This window comes from Trichechus manatus, unplaced genomic scaffold (genome assembly GCF_000243295.1).
Source record: "Trichechus manatus latirostris isolate Lorelei unplaced genomic scaffold, TriManLat1.0 scaffold00141, whole genome shotgun sequence".
NCBI lineage: Eukaryota > Metazoa > Chordata > Mammalia > Sirenia > Trichechidae > Trichechus > Trichechus manatus.
The window spans coordinates 1,709,107-1,729,273 of NW_004444077.1; the positions used below are offsets into that span (position 1 = coordinate 1,709,107).

General features: G+C 37.0%; 1 protein-coding gene across 2 annotated transcripts in view; it reads left to right on the forward strand.

Moving 5' to 3' along the window:
• Positions 1–20,167, forward strand: part of MAML2 (mastermind like transcriptional coactivator 2) — a 402,137-nt gene that overhangs the window by 358,753 nt on the left and 23,217 nt on the right. The window lies entirely within an intron of this gene.

A 20,167-nucleotide genomic window follows, 5' to 3' on the forward strand; every position in this document is an offset into this window, starting at 1 on the left:
TCATCTGTTGATGGGCATCTAGGTTGTTTCCATCGTTTTGCTATTGTGAACAATGCTGCCATGAACATAGGTGTGCATATGTCTATTCGAGTGACGATTCTTATTTCTCTAGGATATATTCCTAGGAGTGGGATTGCTGGATCGAATGGTATGTCTATTTCTAGCTTTCTGAGGAAGTGCCGTATCATTCTCCAAAATGGTTGTATCATTTTGCATTCCCACCAGCAGTGCATAAGAGTTCTGATCTCCCCGCAGCCCCTTCAACATTTGCTATTTCCAGTGTTTTTGATTCGTGCCAGTAATGCCGTGGTGAGATAGTATCTCATTGTGGTTTTAATTTGCATTTCTCTAATGGCTAGTGATTGCAAGCATTTCCTCACGTGTCTGTTGGCCATTTGAATGTCTTCTTTGGTGATATCTCCCATAATTAAAAAAAAAAAAAACCTCCATACTCCCTTCTTCTACCTCTCCATTTTTCTGCTCCCTCTCCATTTTTCTGCTCAACTTTTTGGCAGTGCCCTTTGAAAAAGTTCTCCAGAAGTCCTGACCCCTACTTTCTCTCTTCTATCTTGAATCTATTCCAACCAGGTTTTTGTTAAAGCCCTCAGTGATATTCACATTGTCAACTCCAATGGTCAATTCTCAACTATCAGCAACGTTGAATATCCATTGATCATTCTCTCCTCCTTGACGCTCTTTCATTGCTTGGTTTTCTGAACACCACACTTCCATAGTACTCAGACGCCTTTACTGGTTTCTTCTACATCCCCCAGACTTCTAAATGATGGGGTGCCCAGAGGTCAATTCTGAGGCCTCTTCTTTTCATGATTTACCCTCACTCCCTAGGTGATCTCATCCAAATTCATGGCTTTAAATAGCTTATAATGCTCATAACCCGCAAATTTATATCTTTAGACTGGATCTCTTTCTCTTAAAGTTCAGGATCATACATCAAATTGCCTACCTGACATCTGCACTTAGATATGTAATGAGCATCTCAACTTTGACATATCCAAAGTCAAATCCTTTATATCCAATCCCTATTCCCTTCAAAAACAAAACTGTTCATTTCACAATCTTCTTCATCTCAAAAAATGATAACTCTATACTTCCATTTGCTCAGGCCAGAAATCTTGTTGCCACTTTTGATGCTTCTCTTTCTCTCTCACTCAACATCCAGTCCATTTCTTAACTCAATTGTCTCTGCCTTCTGAGTCTGTCTAGAATCCAACCACTTACCTGCATTGCTACCACTCTGATCCACACTGCTATCATCTCTTCCCTGAATTATTTCTGTAGCCTCCTTCCTGGTCTTCCTGCAGTTTGTTCCCTTTCAAAATATTCCCCACATAGCTGCCAGAGTGATCTTTAAATCATGTATCTGATCATGTCACTCTTCTGCTCAAGATCCTCTATATCACTCAAAGTAAAAGCTAAACATCTGACAATTGCCTATAAAACCTCACAGAATTGTAATTCCCCAGTCGTCATTTGATCTTATCTACCACTCTTCCCTCTCCTTCTATACCAGCCTCATAGGCCTCCTTGCCATGCTTCAGCCATGTCAAGCATGCTTCCACCTCAGGACCTTTGTGCTTGTAATTCCTACAGCTAGCCACATGACTCTCCCCTCACTTCCTGTAGGTTCCTTTTCAAATGTCATCTTATCCCAGAGGCTTCCCCTGATCACCTAGCTCTTTCACCCCATACCACCAGCACGCACTATCCCTCAATCCTGCTTTGTTTTTCTCCGTAGCACTCGCCATCATCTGATATATTATTTGATGCTATATTTATTGTATATCTTCCTATAGTAAAACGTTAGTTTCATGGCAGCAGGGGCAGGACTTGACTTAGTTTACTGCTGTAACTCCATGGCGCAATATAGCAGTCAAGATATATTTTTAATAGAAGGCAAGCAGGCTGATCTATCTTTAAACTTTACAGTGTGGTTTGGTTTTTAAAATTTCATTTACATACCAATAGTTTTAGGAGCCCTGATGGCACACCAGTTAAACTCTCAGCTACTAACAGAAAGGTTGGCAGTTCGAACCCACTCGGGTGATCTGCTCCTGAAGATTACAGCCTAGAAAACCCTATGCGTCAGTTCTACTCTGTCACATGGGGTGGCTATTAATTGAAATTGACATGACAGTACATAACAACAGTAGCATAGGTTTACTACTGCTTTATAACAAGGACCCTAAACCAAACCAAAGTGAACTCACTGCTGTCGAGTCGATTCCAACAGTAACCACCCCATAGGGTTTCCAAGGCTGTAATTCTTTACAGGAGCAGGCTGCCACATCTTTCTCCTGAGGAGTTGCTGGTGGTTTCAAACCACCAACCTTACAGTAAACAGTAGAGCGCTTTAACCACTGTGTCACCAGGGCTCCTTGTGTTAGTTTTAAATGATTTCTTATACTGACCTTATAGCAGGGCTCTGGAGTCAGGCTGCCTGGATTAGAGTTTTAGCTCCATTGCTTACTAGCTAGATGAATTCTTACTTAACTTCTTTAATTGCCGTTCTCTCATCCGTAAAATGGGAATATCAATAGGGCCTATCATAAAGGGTTGTTGCACATATGAAATGTGATATGTGCATAAAGTGCCCGACATAATGCCTGATGCATAGTAAGTTCCCAATACATGAGAGCTATTATTTTATTTCTGAATTAATGACTCAAATAAACATGTTTTAGAATTTTGTTTGAGATTTTCATACCCCATAATTTGGAAATTGCTCTAATGTTCCATGCCACCTACACATAGTTTTAGAGTCCCTTAACATAGATCTTTGCCCTAAGACTGAGATAAGCCCCAAATGGTACACTCTTAACTTCTAATTGGAAAAAGATTGAGGAAAAGCAAACCAGTGCATGCCAAATATTGTTTTAAAAGTACATTTGTGTGGGGTGAAAGCAAATCATCCTACATATAAACATAGATACAATATAGATACACATAGAACCAGTTAGAATACATTACAACGGGTTGAACTGAGTCAAAATAATCAGATTGGTTGGTTTGTAAGAACATAGTCTGAGACCATCTCAAACTCTACAAGCTTTCCTCCTACAGTTCGTCATTGTTTTCCTTCACAGTTCAGAGTTCACTGTTGTTAGTTTTAAACGTTGATCCCAGGAGGCTCCAGTTAAAAAAATGTTAATTTTCTGAATGGAGCTTCCTAACAGGCTGCTTTGATCCTAACATGAGTCAACGATCATTATGTCATCCCTGTCACATACAGTTGTGTGAACAGCTTCGTTACCAATAATAAGGTAGTCTTTTTGTTTGTAGAATGTCACTGTCATTTCCCTTTCCTCAGTGACTATAACTCAGTTTAAAGAAATTGTATATTTCATACTCTGTGACTGGAATTAATGTTTTTTAGTTTTTATACTGTAGAAATACTAGCTATAATATCTGGTACTTGAATCACTAGAGACCTGACATTACTTAATTCTGTCTAGTTGGAAAAGTTAAGTTAATGGATACAAAGAATTATTAAAGTTTTCTCATTTTGTTGATGTTGTTAGATGTGGTATTTATTATTGGAAAAAACAATGTTTGTTGTTGCATAACTGAGTTGGTCATTTTTTTGTTGTTGATGTTTTTTCCATTAACCCTCGCCCTTGCCTCTCAGAAACCTGTGCCCTGTAGCTACTCTTCCCTCTTCACCTGACCTCCTAGTTCACAGACAACATGGTTATTATCATCAGTGATACTTACCTGTTGAAAGATAGAGAGAAAAAAAAAAGAAACTCCAAGTCTGTTCATTAAGATGAATACATATTCCACTGCATGGCCAGCTAAAATTGATAGTCACGTAATTAAAAACACACAAGAAAGGAAAGCATAGAATAAAATGATGACGTTAGTTAACATTACAACTTCGCTGTCTCGTGAAACAGAATTATTGGAAAGAGGATTTCAAAGCAATAAAAGCTTCTGTGCTTTGTCAATGTAGAAGCTATCTTTATGTAGAAACAGTAGCGAAGGTATCTCATGCTGACTGCGCAAATAAATTATATCAAGTTATCATCATGTTGCTTAAAGAAACAAACAGATTTTAAAGATTTATTCCAGAAAACAGTGTTTAATCAATTTCTTATACCATCTTTGAACATAATCTAGCAAGCAGATGTGGAGTTAACGGCTTATTATGTTCACACTCCCTATATCCATTCAGAGTCTGCCAGGCTCGGAATAAAAGTCAAGACATGTGCACATAGAAACTCTGTAGTTGTTTGCAGCATTTGAAATTAAAATAGTGAGAAGGCTGCCTGGGCGTCCCTTCAGACATGGCACAGTAGAGCACAGAGACAGGAAATATACCAGACTGCCTCTGCAGGAGGCTGCTGAGAACACGTGCAGCGAGGAACAAGGAACTGCTTAATGATTAATCACTGTCAACCTTTGTTCTCATTAAAGACTTGATTGTTGGACACGGCTTGTAATGAGGGACTGTTTTGTTGTCTGTTGCTATGAGATTGTGTTCGCTGATCCTCAGTTGATGTAAGCCGCTGTTCCCTTTTTGCCCAAGTCGAATGAACTCGAAAGAAAATGCTCTAACAGTGCCTGCTAGTGGTGCTTTAAGGAGAGCTCCAGACATTCTGTTTACCAAACGTTACAGCCCAAAAATAGAGAACAGATATCCAAGAGTTTGGCCAAGCTGAGAATTGGCATATGAGATTTCAGCAAAATATTTTTAAAAGTTTGCTAATAAAAGAGATTTGATGGGAGCTAGGGCGGATTACCCAATAGGCAAGGTAAGCACGGTGCTTACCTTGCTTACCAGATCATCTGTAGTGAACAATTTCACATTTTTTCACCACATCAAAGAATCTGCTTCTAGGTATGGCTGGCATCTGGCTCTCACCCAACCCTACAGCACCTTCCTACAGAATCAAAGCCTGTTTTCAAATTTACAGTCCTCAACAGGGGCGGACTACACAGTGAGCAAGGTAAGTACAGGTTCACTTGGGCTTACTTCCTAATCTGTAGTAAACAATTTCATGTGGGTTTCACCACCTCTTGTTCGCTACAGATTAGGAAGTAAGCACAAGTAAGCCCGTGTTTATCTTACTTATTTGGTAATCTGCCCCTGGTCATAGTAGTAAGGGTATAAATACCTCCCTCAGATGCACACTCCCTCTGTGTATGCACACTTGGGCAAACACAAATATTCAGAAGTCAAAACTTAAGGTTGGATCACCACATCTCTTGCCTTCTATAAATAAAATATTGAATTGTGTTTTGCAAATCAAATACTTAACCACCAAATTGTGGAGCGGTTAGAGCGTGTCTTGGCGTTTTCCTAAAGGGTAAATAAACTAACAAACAAACTCTACTTATTCTGTCATTGATTGGTTAGCTTATGGACTTTTGCAGTAACCATTTTTGAAACTTTATTTTACGGCTGTAAAATATCAATGGGATCTTTTAAGGGAGAAAAAACACTTTTTTTTAAATTTTAAAATATTATTATTATTCTGGGTGAGAGTGACCTCGTAAAACTGTGAAATTCTTATAAACATCACTGCGTTATGATCATGAAGTGACTTTTAAAATATTTATTTTAAAGTATTGAATGATAAAACTGCTGTGATGTTTTCAGATTATATCTACTACCCCCATCCAAAAATATCACACACACACTCCTTACCAAATCAAGTTTGCTATGTTTTGTTGATATGTCTGCATAAAGCAACTTTTCTTCCACTTTACACATGTATGTAACTCTTCGGAGCCCTGGTGGTGCAATGGTTCACTACAGCCTTCCTTTCCTGTCATAGACGCTTACAGTTAAATTACCATACTTTTCATGGCTCCTATAAGAAGTGAAGGTTTCATGTATCAATGCCCATGTTGTTTACTTCTACCCTCTGGAGACCAAAATGGTAGAATATCAGTTAATTCTGCTGATCTCAAATTTAACTGAAAGTTTTTCACCACATACCAATAGCCTGTCTTCTGTAAATAATGAATATAGGTAAATTACCGAAATAAACTAACTTACCTATATCTGTATTGCTTTTTCTATAAAAACAGCGACCATCTCATTTTCTGTCTAAAACCAGGTAAAGTCCAAAGCATTAATATCCCTTCTTAGAATAGAAACCTATGGCAAAGTGTATGGATGAATGATGTATTTTATCTGGGAGAAAACCATGAACCCAGCTGCCAGAAAAATGATTAAGGTAGAAGAAAAATGTTCAGAATTAATTATTGTTGTTTTTAGGTGCCGTTAATTGACAGATTAAGAAAAAGTTGTAGCACTGTGGTATGGAAGGACTATTGTTAATGGGAATAGCTTTCTTAAGTAGTAAGCTATATGTATTCACTTTAAAGGAACTTAATTGTCCTCTCTTCCATATAAATATATGGCTAGTGAATTGTATATTAACATTGCATATAACAATGCTATTTTGTCTCTAAAGAGCTCAAAATACTTTGGCTTAATTAACCCTCGGAGTATTTATTAACTTACCATCATTTTTAAATGGAATATAATTTTTTAACCAATACTATGAAAAAAAAAACTACTTTTAAAAGGGATGCTAGAATCTCACTGGTGCCAATACAGTTGTGTCTACAAGGAGAAAACTGAAGAGAAGACGTGGCAAAGATTAGATAAATCGGATGAACTTCAACCAAAAATCTATCAGATAAATCGGTCCCTAGGATGGGATAGTCAAGCTGTGCCTTCTTAACAACAAAAACAAGTGATTGATTTAGTTATTTTAGTTAAATAATCTTTAAAAAGCTAATTATTTGGTAATATATAGGCAAAGCAAATAGTTGCCTGATTTTAAATTTAAACAATGTTCAATGTTGTGGCATTTCATATATTCAGGTCCAATTCTGTTAAGTTTACAAAGAAGCAAGTAAATAATTTTTTTTACTTCTACGGATGGCTGGCTAACAATATTTTCCAATTCTAAAGGGATTCAATTGGCTCAAATTTAGTCACAGTTTTGATTTAAATATTTGGAAATACTCAGATATAGACTAAATGAACTGTTACGTGTATCCAGCCAGCAGCTGAAGAGCTGTTTCAGTCCCAGATGCATATCTTCTTAAAAAGTACCACATGGATCTGGAAAGTACAAAACAATGTAAACACTGGTAACTGCACAATATATCAGTATCCCTTCATGCATTTTCCCCTGATCAGCAGTTAGGAACATAAGCCACAAATGTTTATCAAATTGAAAAATCACTGGACAACTATGTTCAAATCAAGGGTCTGTTTCCAGTTACAAGTAACAGAATCCAATACAACCAACTTACCCGATTTGCTGAGAAAAAAAAGTTAAAAGTCCACATAAGTCTGTACATGCTGAATTTAAGTTCACAGCTTTAATCATAAGTGAGACAATTTATATAATATCTTGAATTGATAAACAATAAATATTCCCTAATAAGGCACTTTATATACTTAATATTTTATATTAATATTTGTCATTTCACTGGAAAATTCAATAAATAATTATGAATAAGGTTATAAATTAAGTTGATCTGATTTTCAAGTAATTATATGTAATAGGACAATAGATATTCTCTTCAAGGATTAAATGTGAAAAAAATTTAAAAAATGTATATATATTAAAGATCTATTTTATGCCAGTCTTATGTGTGCTAGTGGTACTGCAAAGATGAATAGAACACATCCATGTTCTTAAAGTAATCATGGTATCGTAAAAGAAAATATAAATGTAAACAAATAATTGATATATTCTATATGACAGATAAATAAAGCATATGGTTGGGATCCAAGCAATACCAGTCACCTATGTTGGACAGGTGCCAAAATGTACCTACCTTATTCTGAATTTTTTATTTGGATGGATTAATGTAAATAACCAACTTATGAACCCAAAAATATGCTAGAAATTCTTATAGATGGAAAATTTTATTCAAAAATAGTTGATAAAAAAATAATTTAGGCTATATATCCCACCTTGAAATTCCAAACAAACAGAAACAGAGAAGCCAAAATTACTATGTGAGCGTGTGTTTAAGATATCCTAATTTTATTACTCAACAGAATCAATAAACATTTTAGATACTCTCTTCTAGATTCATAGCCATAGAGTAACAGCAGATCTAGCTATAATTGCACAGCTAATTTGGATCAGTGTAGACAGACAAGATAATTAGACCAAAAAAAAAAAAAAAATAGACCCTCCTTGTTCTTCTCCATGGTAGAATTTTCATTTAAGGATATCATTTTTCTAAAACATTATTTTGGTACTCTGAAGATCAAAATGTGTTTGTGTAGTTTGCATAAATAAGATTTGGTAAATAACCTGATTTTCTGGGAATTGATCCAACTGAAACCTCTACTCTTTTGAAGTTCATCCGTTAGTGATTCTTAAGGAGAACTCAGCTTTTTTGAAGTCCCACTGAAGTATTTAGTGGCTTGCTTTGCTAATCCAAGGGAGACTTCAGGACTACATTTAACAGAGAACAGAAGGCTCTTTTTCTTCTGTCCTTTGTGGTCATTATACTAATACATTCAAAAAATAGCTAATCATGTCATATTACAGTAGATGGACACATTTGAAGATATTGACCATGGTATCAGTGTATCTAGATTTCCATGTCTGTTCAATAACCTGCAATAACCAAGATATTCTCTCACTTCCTCTAAGAGGAGAAATGTCAGAATTTGCATGTTACTTTGAAGGTTAGTACATTTTGTATATTTTGGTGCAGAACCCAGATTCAAAGCACAGACATTATTTCTAGCAAAAGATTTTGTAGAGTTTTTACAGAATCAAGGAAAAATGCAAACCTTTTAACAGAATGAGCTGAGAAAAGTTACAAGTTATTACCAAATGGTTCTGTATTTTTTGCCTTCCATGTCTATGCATGTGAACAGGGCCAGAACTCAGTCTAAGATAATTCCACAACATTTCCATTTTCAATCCTCTGTTCATTTACTTCAATTACTTTATAAGACAACCAGTTTGATTCCCCACTCCCCACCTCCAACTGGATCAACCTATTATTTGCTCACTATACAGGCAAAACCTTTGCATGTCGTGTTGTTAGGTGTATTGTAGTCTCAAATGGAAAAAAAAAAAAAAGAGCTGAAATCATTTTATCACAGTGGTATTTATTGTTACCTAGATTAATAGTATAGTTGGAATTTCAACTATTCTAGCATTAGAATAGACTTTAGAGATTATAAACTAATTCCCATATTTTAAAGTTAGAGAAAGTATGGCCTAGAGAGATTATAAGAGAAGACCACAAAATTAACAAGGTTCACAGGTCACGTAAAACAGATTCCCAGAAGAATCAATGAAATGTCATACTGTGGGAGTTAAGAAGAATAAGTAAAAATCACCAGAGCAAATAATACTTAAACATAAATGCTAATTTTTCTTGGACACCTTCTATGAGCCATAGACTGTGTCACATATTTCACATATTTGCCGAAGAACAAACAAACAATAAGTTATGGAGGAAAGATCTGAACCCAGGAATTCTCACTACAGAGGCTACATTTTTTTCATCATTATGATAAATTGCCATGAGATAGCATACAAAGTATGTGAGAATTTTCTTAGATGTCTCACTTTTCTGTCTTAAAAAGTTTAATAAAAAGCTAAAAGTAGTCTATAACATTTTCATTAAAGTGAAATTCCGGAGTCAAAACTGCATATTGATTCCCCCCCCCCCAAAGGAAAAATCTTGTATTTTTTAAAAGTATAAGAAGCCATCTTTGAAGGTCAATTTTTAAAAATTACATATTTTTTCATGTATAATTCAGCCATCACTTTGATTGAAGAACCAGCCCTTGAAAAGGGATTTTGTTCCTTTTGGACTGTGGTATCATTTATCCCTTCTTCATTCTCCATCACTACTTGTTTACTGGGTTGCCTTCACTTTTGATGAGAACAGAAATGTTGATAACTTATTCCATCCAAAAGTATAATACCTTCCAAACATTTCTAGAGTAACGATACAATTTTAGGGAGTAAAACTGGTTCCTCATGTATGTCCCTTTGAAATGACTGCTTTGTTAAAGAAGAGTTATAAGCCTAATATAGTTACACACTATACCAAAGAGAAAATAATTTATGGACTAATATTCTTAGTTATCTATAACAAAATTTATAGAATAAATTCAACAAAGGATAAAATTACTCTTAAACACAATTTGCTAATTTTGCTTTAGTTGATGGTGGTAGTGGTGACAATGCTTAGCTACTGATAAGTTCAAGTGGTAGCTATTGCTTGTTGTTTATAAGCAATAATTATAATAATTATTATCACATAATTATTGCTTAACTATTATATAATTATTATTAGGTAATTATTGTTTGTTAGTTTATTGCTGGTATTATCATAAAGACCACCATGCTACCCTCACTATCTGATGATCAGAAATTGTACATTATTTAATTCATTGCCTTATATATAATAGATATTCAGTAAATATCACATTGACTTAAGGGGGGATGTTAATATATATTTCGAGTCTATTATATACCAGATACTATGCTAAGCACTTATTTTGTGACCTTTGTTCTTAACAAACACTTTTTGAAGAAAGTATTATTACTGTCTTATAACTTACAAAAAAAAGCAGAGTTGGGATTTGAACCCAGGACTGTCTGATCCCAGAACCCACTTTTTATTATTGCTTCCTGCAACTCAAGTTGTTTTTATAACAGGTGGATAGTTTTTAAATATTTTGCTTGTTTTATTAAGGTCAGTATCTTTCTAAGATACATTGCATTTTAAAAGCATATGTGTAAAGAAAGAAAAAAAAAGGGCAAATTTCTTAACCTCTATCTCTTCATCTTTAAAATGGGACTAATAATTAAACTAGAATTGTCGTGAGGATTAAATGAGCTAATAATTGTAAAGCCCTCAGCACAAGACCTGGCATATAGCTTTCAATAAACAACAACTATTAGTAGAGATTTTACTCCGTCAGTGTCCCTTCTTCCTCTCTTCCAACACGTACTGTCATTATCATCATCATCATCATCAGTGTCATCATGATCTTCATCATCACACACCGCTAACTCTGTTCCTTTCTAAAGCTGCCCTTTTTGCCATGGGCCACTGTAGGGGGCACGCCCATAAAAAAAACACTGGATTTAACAACATTGCCTTTTTCTCCTACTTTGGCTTTCCAGTGGCCTTTGAAAAGAGCTAGCATTTTTTACCTCATGTGCTCCATGTCAGGAAGTTCTGTCCCCATTTTCTACTTTACCCTGCTCTTCATTCATTCATGTATTCATTTATACAACAAACATTGATGGAGAGTGCTTTATCCTTGGGATATTATGGTGAACAATATGCCCCAGCCTTCCAAGCACTTATATTTGGAGACAGAGATAAGCAAACAAGCAACCATGGTACAGAATGATAAGTGCTACCTAATAAGTCAGCACCAGGTGTTATGGAAGCACAGAAGAGGAGCACCTAACTCAGCCTTGGGAGGTCAGAGGAGACTTCCTGAAGGGAATGACATGTGAGCCCAGCCTAGAAAGAATGGAAAAGGGTGTTCCAGGCAGAGAAAACATGAGCGTATGCAAAAATTTGGAGAGAAGAAAGAGCTCTGTGAGTTTGAAGAAGTGCAGATAGTTAGGTATTACTATAGTATAGAGTGAGGAAAGGCTGAGAGTTGAGACTGGAGAAAGATGCAGAAGCCAGATCATGGAGGGCCTTATATTAACATCCTCGGACATTAGGACTTAACCCTAGAGGCAATGAGGAGCCATTGATGATTTAAGCTGGGAAGTGCAGTGTAAAGCATGTTTCTAAGGGGAAAATCATTCCATTACTTTCATAAACACTAACTTTTGGGGTTTGGTGGGGGTGGGGGTGGGTACAGTTCTCAACCTGAGGTCTAGGGATGGTCTGTGGATGTTTAGAGAATTTGTAGTCCCTGAAACTGTAGGAAAAATTGTTAGTTGTATGTGTATTTGGAAGGATGGGAGAGAGGCAGAATCCATAGCTTTGTGAAATCCTTAAAAGCCACTGTAATTCAAAGGAAAGTTCAAAACCACTGTTCTGGGGCAGAAACTTACAGAGCAGAAGTTTCAGATCTGCCACAAAGAGCCCTTCTAAAGTTGGAGGATATCTTTTAAGAAAAATTTCTCATTCCTTCCCCTGAGTTACCAAACTCTCTCCACTCCACCCTGACCCACTGACGTTTTGTTCCTGGCCACTCTCCCACCGAAATGCTGCTTGCTCACTCATGGTACAGTCTTTAGTGCCAACCCATAATAAGTGCCCACTCCAGGGACTAAGAATAGATGCAGTGTCCTGGTGACTTGAAAATTAGGTAACATCTGAAGGATGAACTCTACAATGACCACAAAACTCATTCTAATCATTTGAGCCAAACAGATTGTAAGCGTACAATCAGGGTTTCCCGGTGGGGTGGACGAGAAGTTGCTATGGAATAGAAGGAATGGCTAGTGTTCATAACTGCAAAGAACAAAGAAAAACACTAAACTAAATAAATTCTTCTGTGATTGCATACTCCACTTTTCAGCTGTGTTGGACAAGCTACAATTCTCTCAAGCAAATATATTTTTTCTTATTTATTTCTCCCTAATATGCTTTCTTGGATTTGTATATGTTCATCTTTCAGTTCAATGTGTGATCTTGCGCAAGTCAATCCTTTAGCCTTTCTGGGCAGTTTCTTAATCTGTAAAATGAAGTTGATGGAAGAGTCTATAAGTTCCTGCCATTTGTAATGGTGGATGGTTAAACAGGTATTCTCATGATAAACATTTATTATTCCAGTTCCTTCCAAGGTTTGCTGGGTATTCTTTGTAAACCTTTCTTTCCACAAACGGATGCAACAAATGGATGCAACACTGGAAGTACTCTTTCATCTATGCCAAGAAATTTGGAAGACAGCTACCTGGCCAGCCAACTGCAAGACATTCATATTTGTGCCCATTCCAAAGAAAGGTGATCCAACAGAATGTGGAAATTATCAAACAATATCATTAATATCACACACAAGTAGAATTTTGCTAGAGGTAATTCAAAAATGGTTGCAGCTATACATCAACGGGGAGCTGCCAGAAATTTAAGCTGGATTCAGAAGACGACGTGGAACCAAGGATACCATTGCTAATGTCAGATGGCTCCTGGCTGAAAGCAGAGAATACCAGAAACATATTTACCTGTGTTTTAGTGACTATGCAAAGGCATTTGACTGTGTGGGTCATGAAAAATTATGGATAACATTGTAAAGAATAGGAATTCCAGAACACTTAATTGTGCTCATGTGGAACCTATACATAGACAAAGAGGCAGTCATATGAACAGAACAAGGGGATTCTACATGGATTAAAATCAGGAAAGGTGTGCATCAGGGTTGTATTCTTTCACCAGACTTATTCAATCTGTATACTGAGCAGATAATTCCAGAAGCTGGACTGTATGAAGAAGAATATGGCATCAGGATTGAAGAAAGACTCATTAACAAACTGTGATATGCAGATGACACAACCTTGCTTGCTGAAAAGTGAAGAGGACTTGAAGCACTTACTGATAAAGATCAAAGACTACAACCTTCAGTATGGATTACACCTTAACATAAAGAAAACAAAAATCCTCATAACTGGACCAATAAGCAACATCATGGTAAACAGAGAAAATATTGAAGTTGTGAAGGATTTCATTTTACTTGGATCCACAATCAACACCCATGGAAGCAGTAGTCAAGAAATCAAACAACGTATTGCATTGGGCAAATATGCTGCAAAAGACATCTTTAAAGTGTTCAAAAGCAAAGATATCACCTTAAGGAATAAGGTACCCCTGACCCAATCCATGGTATTTTCAGTCACCTCATATGAATTCAAAAGCTGGACAGTGAATAAGGAAAACAGAAGAATTGATGCCTTTGAACTGTGGTGTTGGTGAAGAATATTGAATGGACTGCCAGAAGAACGAACAAATCTTTCTTGGAAGAAGTACATCCAGAAAGTACCTTAGAAGCGAGGATGGCAAGACTTTGTCTCACGTACTTTGGACATGTTATCAGGAGGGATCAGTCCCTGAAGAAGGACATCATAAAAGTAGGTAAAGTAGAGGGGCATCAAAAAACTGGAAGACCCTAAATGAGATGGATTGACAGAGTGGCTGCACCAGTGGGCTCAAACATAGCAACGATTGTGAGGATGACCCAGGACTGGGCAGTGTTTTGTTCTGTTGTATATAGGATCGCTGTAAGTTGGAATCAACTCAACAGCACCTAACAACACCAACAACAACTTTTCTAAGCCATTTTTTCAATTTAATGTGACAGAGCAAAGTACCCAGCATTACTGGCCTAATACAGCCAAATAGAGAAGTTTTCTGTAAAGGAGCAGATAGTGAACATTTTAGGTTTTGTGGACAATATAGTGTTCGCCTCAGCTATTCACCTCCATTACTATAGTATGAAAGCAGCCATAGACAAAACATAAACAAATGTGTGTGGCTGTGTTCCAATAGAACTTTATTTACAAAAACTGGTGGGAAGCTGAATTTGGCCCTTGGGCCACAGTGTGCTGACCGTTGAAATAGAGGACTGGAAGATCTGGCAACCAGAGGATAGGAATGTTTTATCCCTTCAGTCTTTCTCTTTAAAAGCTGTTTGCTGGATGATTTCCTGATAATTGTTTTGTTGTTGAGATCGTCACAGCTGTTGTTGTCATTGTTTTTTTGTATCAAACAAGAACTGTTCGATTATTTTAGCCATCCACAGCCACCTTACTGTCCATGCCCCAAATAAATAACTAGGAAGCTTGAAGTAACTGGACCTGCCAGCTTGCAGGGTATCTGAAACAGTTAAGGCAACTTGATTCTCAGGCACAGAGATAAATAAATGGCTTCATCAGCAGATTTTTTAGGAGATGAATAGCCTGGGGGAACAGTTGGGCAGTTAGTTCATTGAGACAGGGAGAAAGAAGAAAACAAGGAAAGAGAGAAGGGGAGAAAAGAAAGATTGATTGAATAACAAACCAGTTTGTGAGATCTACTGTACAAACTTACCCAGCTGGGTACTTTATCTTGAGTTGGTTTTGCAAATTGCAGATGCCTAGCTCTGGAAGCCAAGAAAAAGAAAGGGCAGTCATCCCATGCCAACATACTCACACGGATCTCAAGCAACTTACATTACTTCATTTTTGTGGGGAAAAAAAATCATTATATATCTCCCTTCCAAACTAAGTTAAGAGAAACAGAGAGCCATTTTACCTAGGTGCCCAAAACAAGACAAATATTTTTTAGGTTTTTTTTTTAATATTAAGAGAGCAATACCTGCCTGATAACTTTGCCAGCTTTGAGAAAGCTACTATGTCACCGTTTAGCCCACAAAACTGCTTTAACAGTAAAACAGACTGGATTTAATGAATCTTACTATTTTGGCATGCTTCAGTAAAACCAAGGATATATTTATTTGCTGGTTTAAGACAAGTTTAATTGGACCCCATCCTACCTTTTGCTAAAATCAGTCCTGTCTGACAGAGCCCTTGCTTTCTATTAAAATAAAAGAAAATGTTAATCTCAGCATTTTTATTAGATTAACATCTTCTTAAAAGATCTTTTGTATTTTGACTATGATATCTTACCAAATAAGACCCAATGGCCAGGCCTATACTGAGATTTACAAAATTTTCTTCATACATACTGTTTCTTTAAATATTTACCCCAGAAATTTTAAGGAAATGGATATTGGTGAATTAGCATTTAGGACTGGGGTTTGTTTCCAGTTTTCAAATTTGGACACTTTCCTAAAGGACTTCAAACTCCTTTGAGAGAAATGCAGTTAATAACACGGAGGACAAGTAATTTGTCCTCTAAGGAAAGAACTGTCCATTTAAAAGGGCTCGAGTGTTCCCTTAATTTTCTAGCCTGTTTTGTAGACAAAGTTTGCAACCTTGCTGTGTTAGCACTTTCCATGGTGATCCGTGGACAAGTCATTACACCAGCAAAGCAGTGAAGTAACAAACATACAGTTCAATGGAAAGCACTCTTTTCCTAGATTTTCCATACTTTCTAAACACTCATCCAGCTTCCTATAAACGTAAATCAGCCTTACACCTGCCACTTATTTGTGAGCATGTTTTGATTGCCTCCAGCTCAAAGGTTTGGTCATTGTACATTTGATTTACTTAACGGTCTCCTAACATCCTTGAGACCATTCTGAGAGTGTCATGGATTGAACTTGTCCCCACAAAATATCTATCAACTTGGCTGGGTCATGATTCCCAGTATTGTATGATTGTGTACCATTTTGTAATCTGATGTGATTTCCTTATGTGTTGTAAACTCTATCACTATGATGTAATAAGATGGATTAGCGGCAGTTACACAGATGAGGTCTACAAGATTAGATAGTGTCTTAAGCCAATCTCTTTTGAGATATAAAAGAGAGAAGCCAGCAGAGACACACGGGGAACTTCACACCACCAAGAAAGCAGTGCCTGGAGCAGAGCTCATCCTTTGGACCTGGGGTTCCTGACCTGAGATGCTCCCAGACCAAGGGAAGACCGATGCATCACAAGGACCTTCCTCCAGAGCTGACAGAGAGAGGGGGCCTTCTACTGGAGCTGATGCCCTGAATTTGGACTTGTAGCCTACTGGACTGTGAGAGAATAAACTTCTCTTGGTTAAAGCCATCCACTTGTGGTATTTCTGTTATAGCAGCACTAGATGACTAAGACAGAAAGATAAATGCTTTCGGGTAAAAGGATGCTCAAAGTGGGCCTTAGCACAAGCTCAGGACCACTTCTATATAGCCCTAAGAAATTTGACTATAAGATCTCAAAGTCTTTTTGATTGGGATGAAATTTGGAAGAAAGGACTTATCTCACTGAGATATTCTGATTCTGAAACTTACTAAAAATTTGGTCTTTTTAGGTTCTTGAGAGGTCATTTTGTTTTCTATGTCCCTAAGACCTAGAAGAATGCACAATAAATAGTAGATGCTCAACAAATCATTGGTGAATGAAAGAGTATGAAGGAAGATGGTAACTCTAAAGACATAGGTTGATTATTGGCAAAACTTTAATAAAAGAATACAGACATGCTTTCATTTGTCTAGTAGTCCTGTGCTTGATTAAAACAAGGATCAAGAAGTTTTAACCATATTTAAGCACTGGCTTTCTACTCTATCTCAGTGACTTACCTACCTAGTACTGTAAGAGGGACTTTAAAATCTCAAATGCACACACACACATATACTCCATACATGTGAGGTACTATCAGTGAATACATATGAAATATAAATTGATATTAAATCCCAGGAGATAGGAACAGAAACCTATTTTTGTAAGTTAGCATCAAATACTATCGTTTTATTGGTAGAAGCAGAAAAACACATGCACGTGCGCACACACACACACACTTTACTGTGTGAAGATGTGCCATTACCATGGTCTTCACCGTTCTTGAGGAGAAAATGAGTGTTGAGGGAGAAACAGATGCTTTCTATTAAGACAAGTTCTACATGGGCTGAGTTTAAGGCAAAGAGTGTGGCTGAATATGGAAATCAAAGCCAATGCATCGGAGCATATTTTTCTTTCAAAATATTTTATGTACCAAAGTTTGCACAACATCTTGGCAATGACAGCAAGTCTGCGTAAGGAGGTGTTTTGTGTTTCACAACTCACATAAGGGCAAAAAAATGTGGCAGCAGCCAAATATTACTTAATTGTGAATTGAAAGAATGTATATAGTGGTGTGCATGGTAAGGCTCATGGGGTAGAAGTTATGAGGTTTAAACATCTTCTAAAAAAATTCCAAAAGGGAGACATAGTGACATTTTCTTGGCAGGCAGATCTTTTATAAAACTTGGAGGAGAGTGGTTTTCCAGAATTCTCTGACAATTATTTTGGTGAAGTTCACCAATTCTGCCAGCATTGAGCATTCTGTCCAACTCTTTTCTTTCTCTTCATTTTTTTCCCTTTCTAAATACTTTTTTTTAGTCCCCAGAAAACAGAAATGTGCCTAGCACATAGTAGGCAGTAAAATTTGTCAACTACATTAATGAGTGAGTGGATGCCTGGGTGATTAGAATAGGCATCAGGAGATGTGAGTTTTAATCCTAAAATACCAATAGGTATTATACCATATAATGGAAGTTATCAGGCATTTCTTTTTACTGTCATAATTTCAGGTGAGTATGTATGAGGTTGTGAGTGTATCTTATCTTCCAAGATAAATGGTAAGCTGGCAATCTCAAACTCAGATGCCTACATGGGCCAAGCCAGTAACAGAAATGAGGAAAATGGGTGGATAATACAGGGTATGACAGTGGCCAACTGGGTCCAACCTATGTTTAAAACATCATGGGGCCAAACACACCATATCTGCAGGCTAGTTATGCTTACAGCATAGGTTCTTTCATAAAGATAATTACATCTAAATCATCTCTGTAATATACATAATCATACAATAAAAAAGTGAAAATGTTAATATTTGCCTTTTATCTCTTGTAATCTCACACAGCCCAGTGGGGAATGAGAGCTGAGTTTTATTGCTCCCATATATCCAGTGTTTCTTAAGGTGCATTCTCTTGACCAATGAGCATCAGAATCCTCTGGGCAGGTACTCCCACCTACAGTCTCAGAATCTCTGGAGCATCTGCATTATACCCTGCTGCCCAGATAATTGTCATCAAAGTGTGAGGCTCTTTGACTTAGTGCTTATATCACATAATCTTAAATTCGATTCAGTATTTTCTTTTATCTTTGCATATAAGCATTTTCTCCCTTAATTAGATGGTAAGTTCTCCAGAGTGAGGGAACATGTTTTCTAGTCTTCTTATAAACCTAATAGTGTCTGGATCAATCCGAGACACTTCATTTGGGAAATGATGAGAGTTACTGATAAGATTTAGCTTTCTGACCTACAGAGTCCTGATCTGTCAATGCCTAAATATTGGTAAAGACTCGGGATTAGAATGAGAGTTCATCAATACCCAATTATTATTTAATGTACAATGTGAGTTTTAATCAGAGCATTCTCATTGTCAGTTGATTGATTGCTGTTTTACTGGTTAATGAACTGAGATTCCCGACTTACTGACTGGGGAGCAAAATTAACAAGTCCCTAAAAAGTGAAGTTCTTTTCAAGTTTCAGAGTGTTTGTAAAACAGAAATTCACAAGCTTTCCAGCCTTCATATCACAGAAAATTGGGAAAGGCCTCTCCTGTCCAAAATTCAACTTTTAAAAACATGAATTGAAACAATTTTTGTATTAGGCTCAGCAATGATATGTGCTAATTTTAGGAAAAAGGACTGATTCGTTATTCCATGATGTGTTTGTTCCTGAGCAATGAGAGGTTTGCTATATGTTTTTATGGTAGTTTTTTGTTTGTTTGTTTTTTCCTGAGGTCCCATAATCACTGTCTGAAATGTGGAGGTTATCAGGGGTGGATTATCCAATAGGCAAAGTAAGCACAGGCTTACTTGTGCTTACTTCCTAATCTGTAGTGAACAATTTCATATGGGTTTGTGAAAATGTTCACTACAGATTAGGAAGTAAGCACAAGTAAGCCCATGCTTACCTCACTCAGTGGATAATCCATCCCTGTCAGGGTCTGTAAATTTGAAAAGAGGTCTTGATTTTGTAGGAAGGTACTATGGGGTTGGGAGAGAGACAGATGCCAGCCATACCTAGAAGCAGAATCTTTGATGTGGTGAAAAAATGTGAAATTGTTCACTACAGATGATCTGGTAAGCAACGTAAGCACCATGCTTACCTTGCCTATTGGATAATCTGCCCTGGGAGTTTCATCATCAGCATCTTATGGGAGTTTTTCCAATGCCCTAATGTCATTAACAGAAACCCTGGTGGCATAGTGGTTAAGAGCTAAGGCTGCTAAACAATATGTTGGCAGTTCAAATCCACCAGCCACTCCTTGGAAACCCTATGGGGCAGTTCTATTCTGTCCTATAGGGTCTCTATGAGTCAAAATTGACTCAATGGCAAAGCGTTTTTAATGTCATTAATGTGGCTGCTTTGGATGCTGTGAGTTGCAATTATTTCTTCGACATTGAAAAAGCAGTTCCAAAAGAAAGGGCTACATAAACCAGAGACTTCATCAGCCTGAGACCAGAAGAACTAGATGGTGCCTGGCTACCACCAATGACCGCCCTGACAGGGAACACAACAGAGAGTC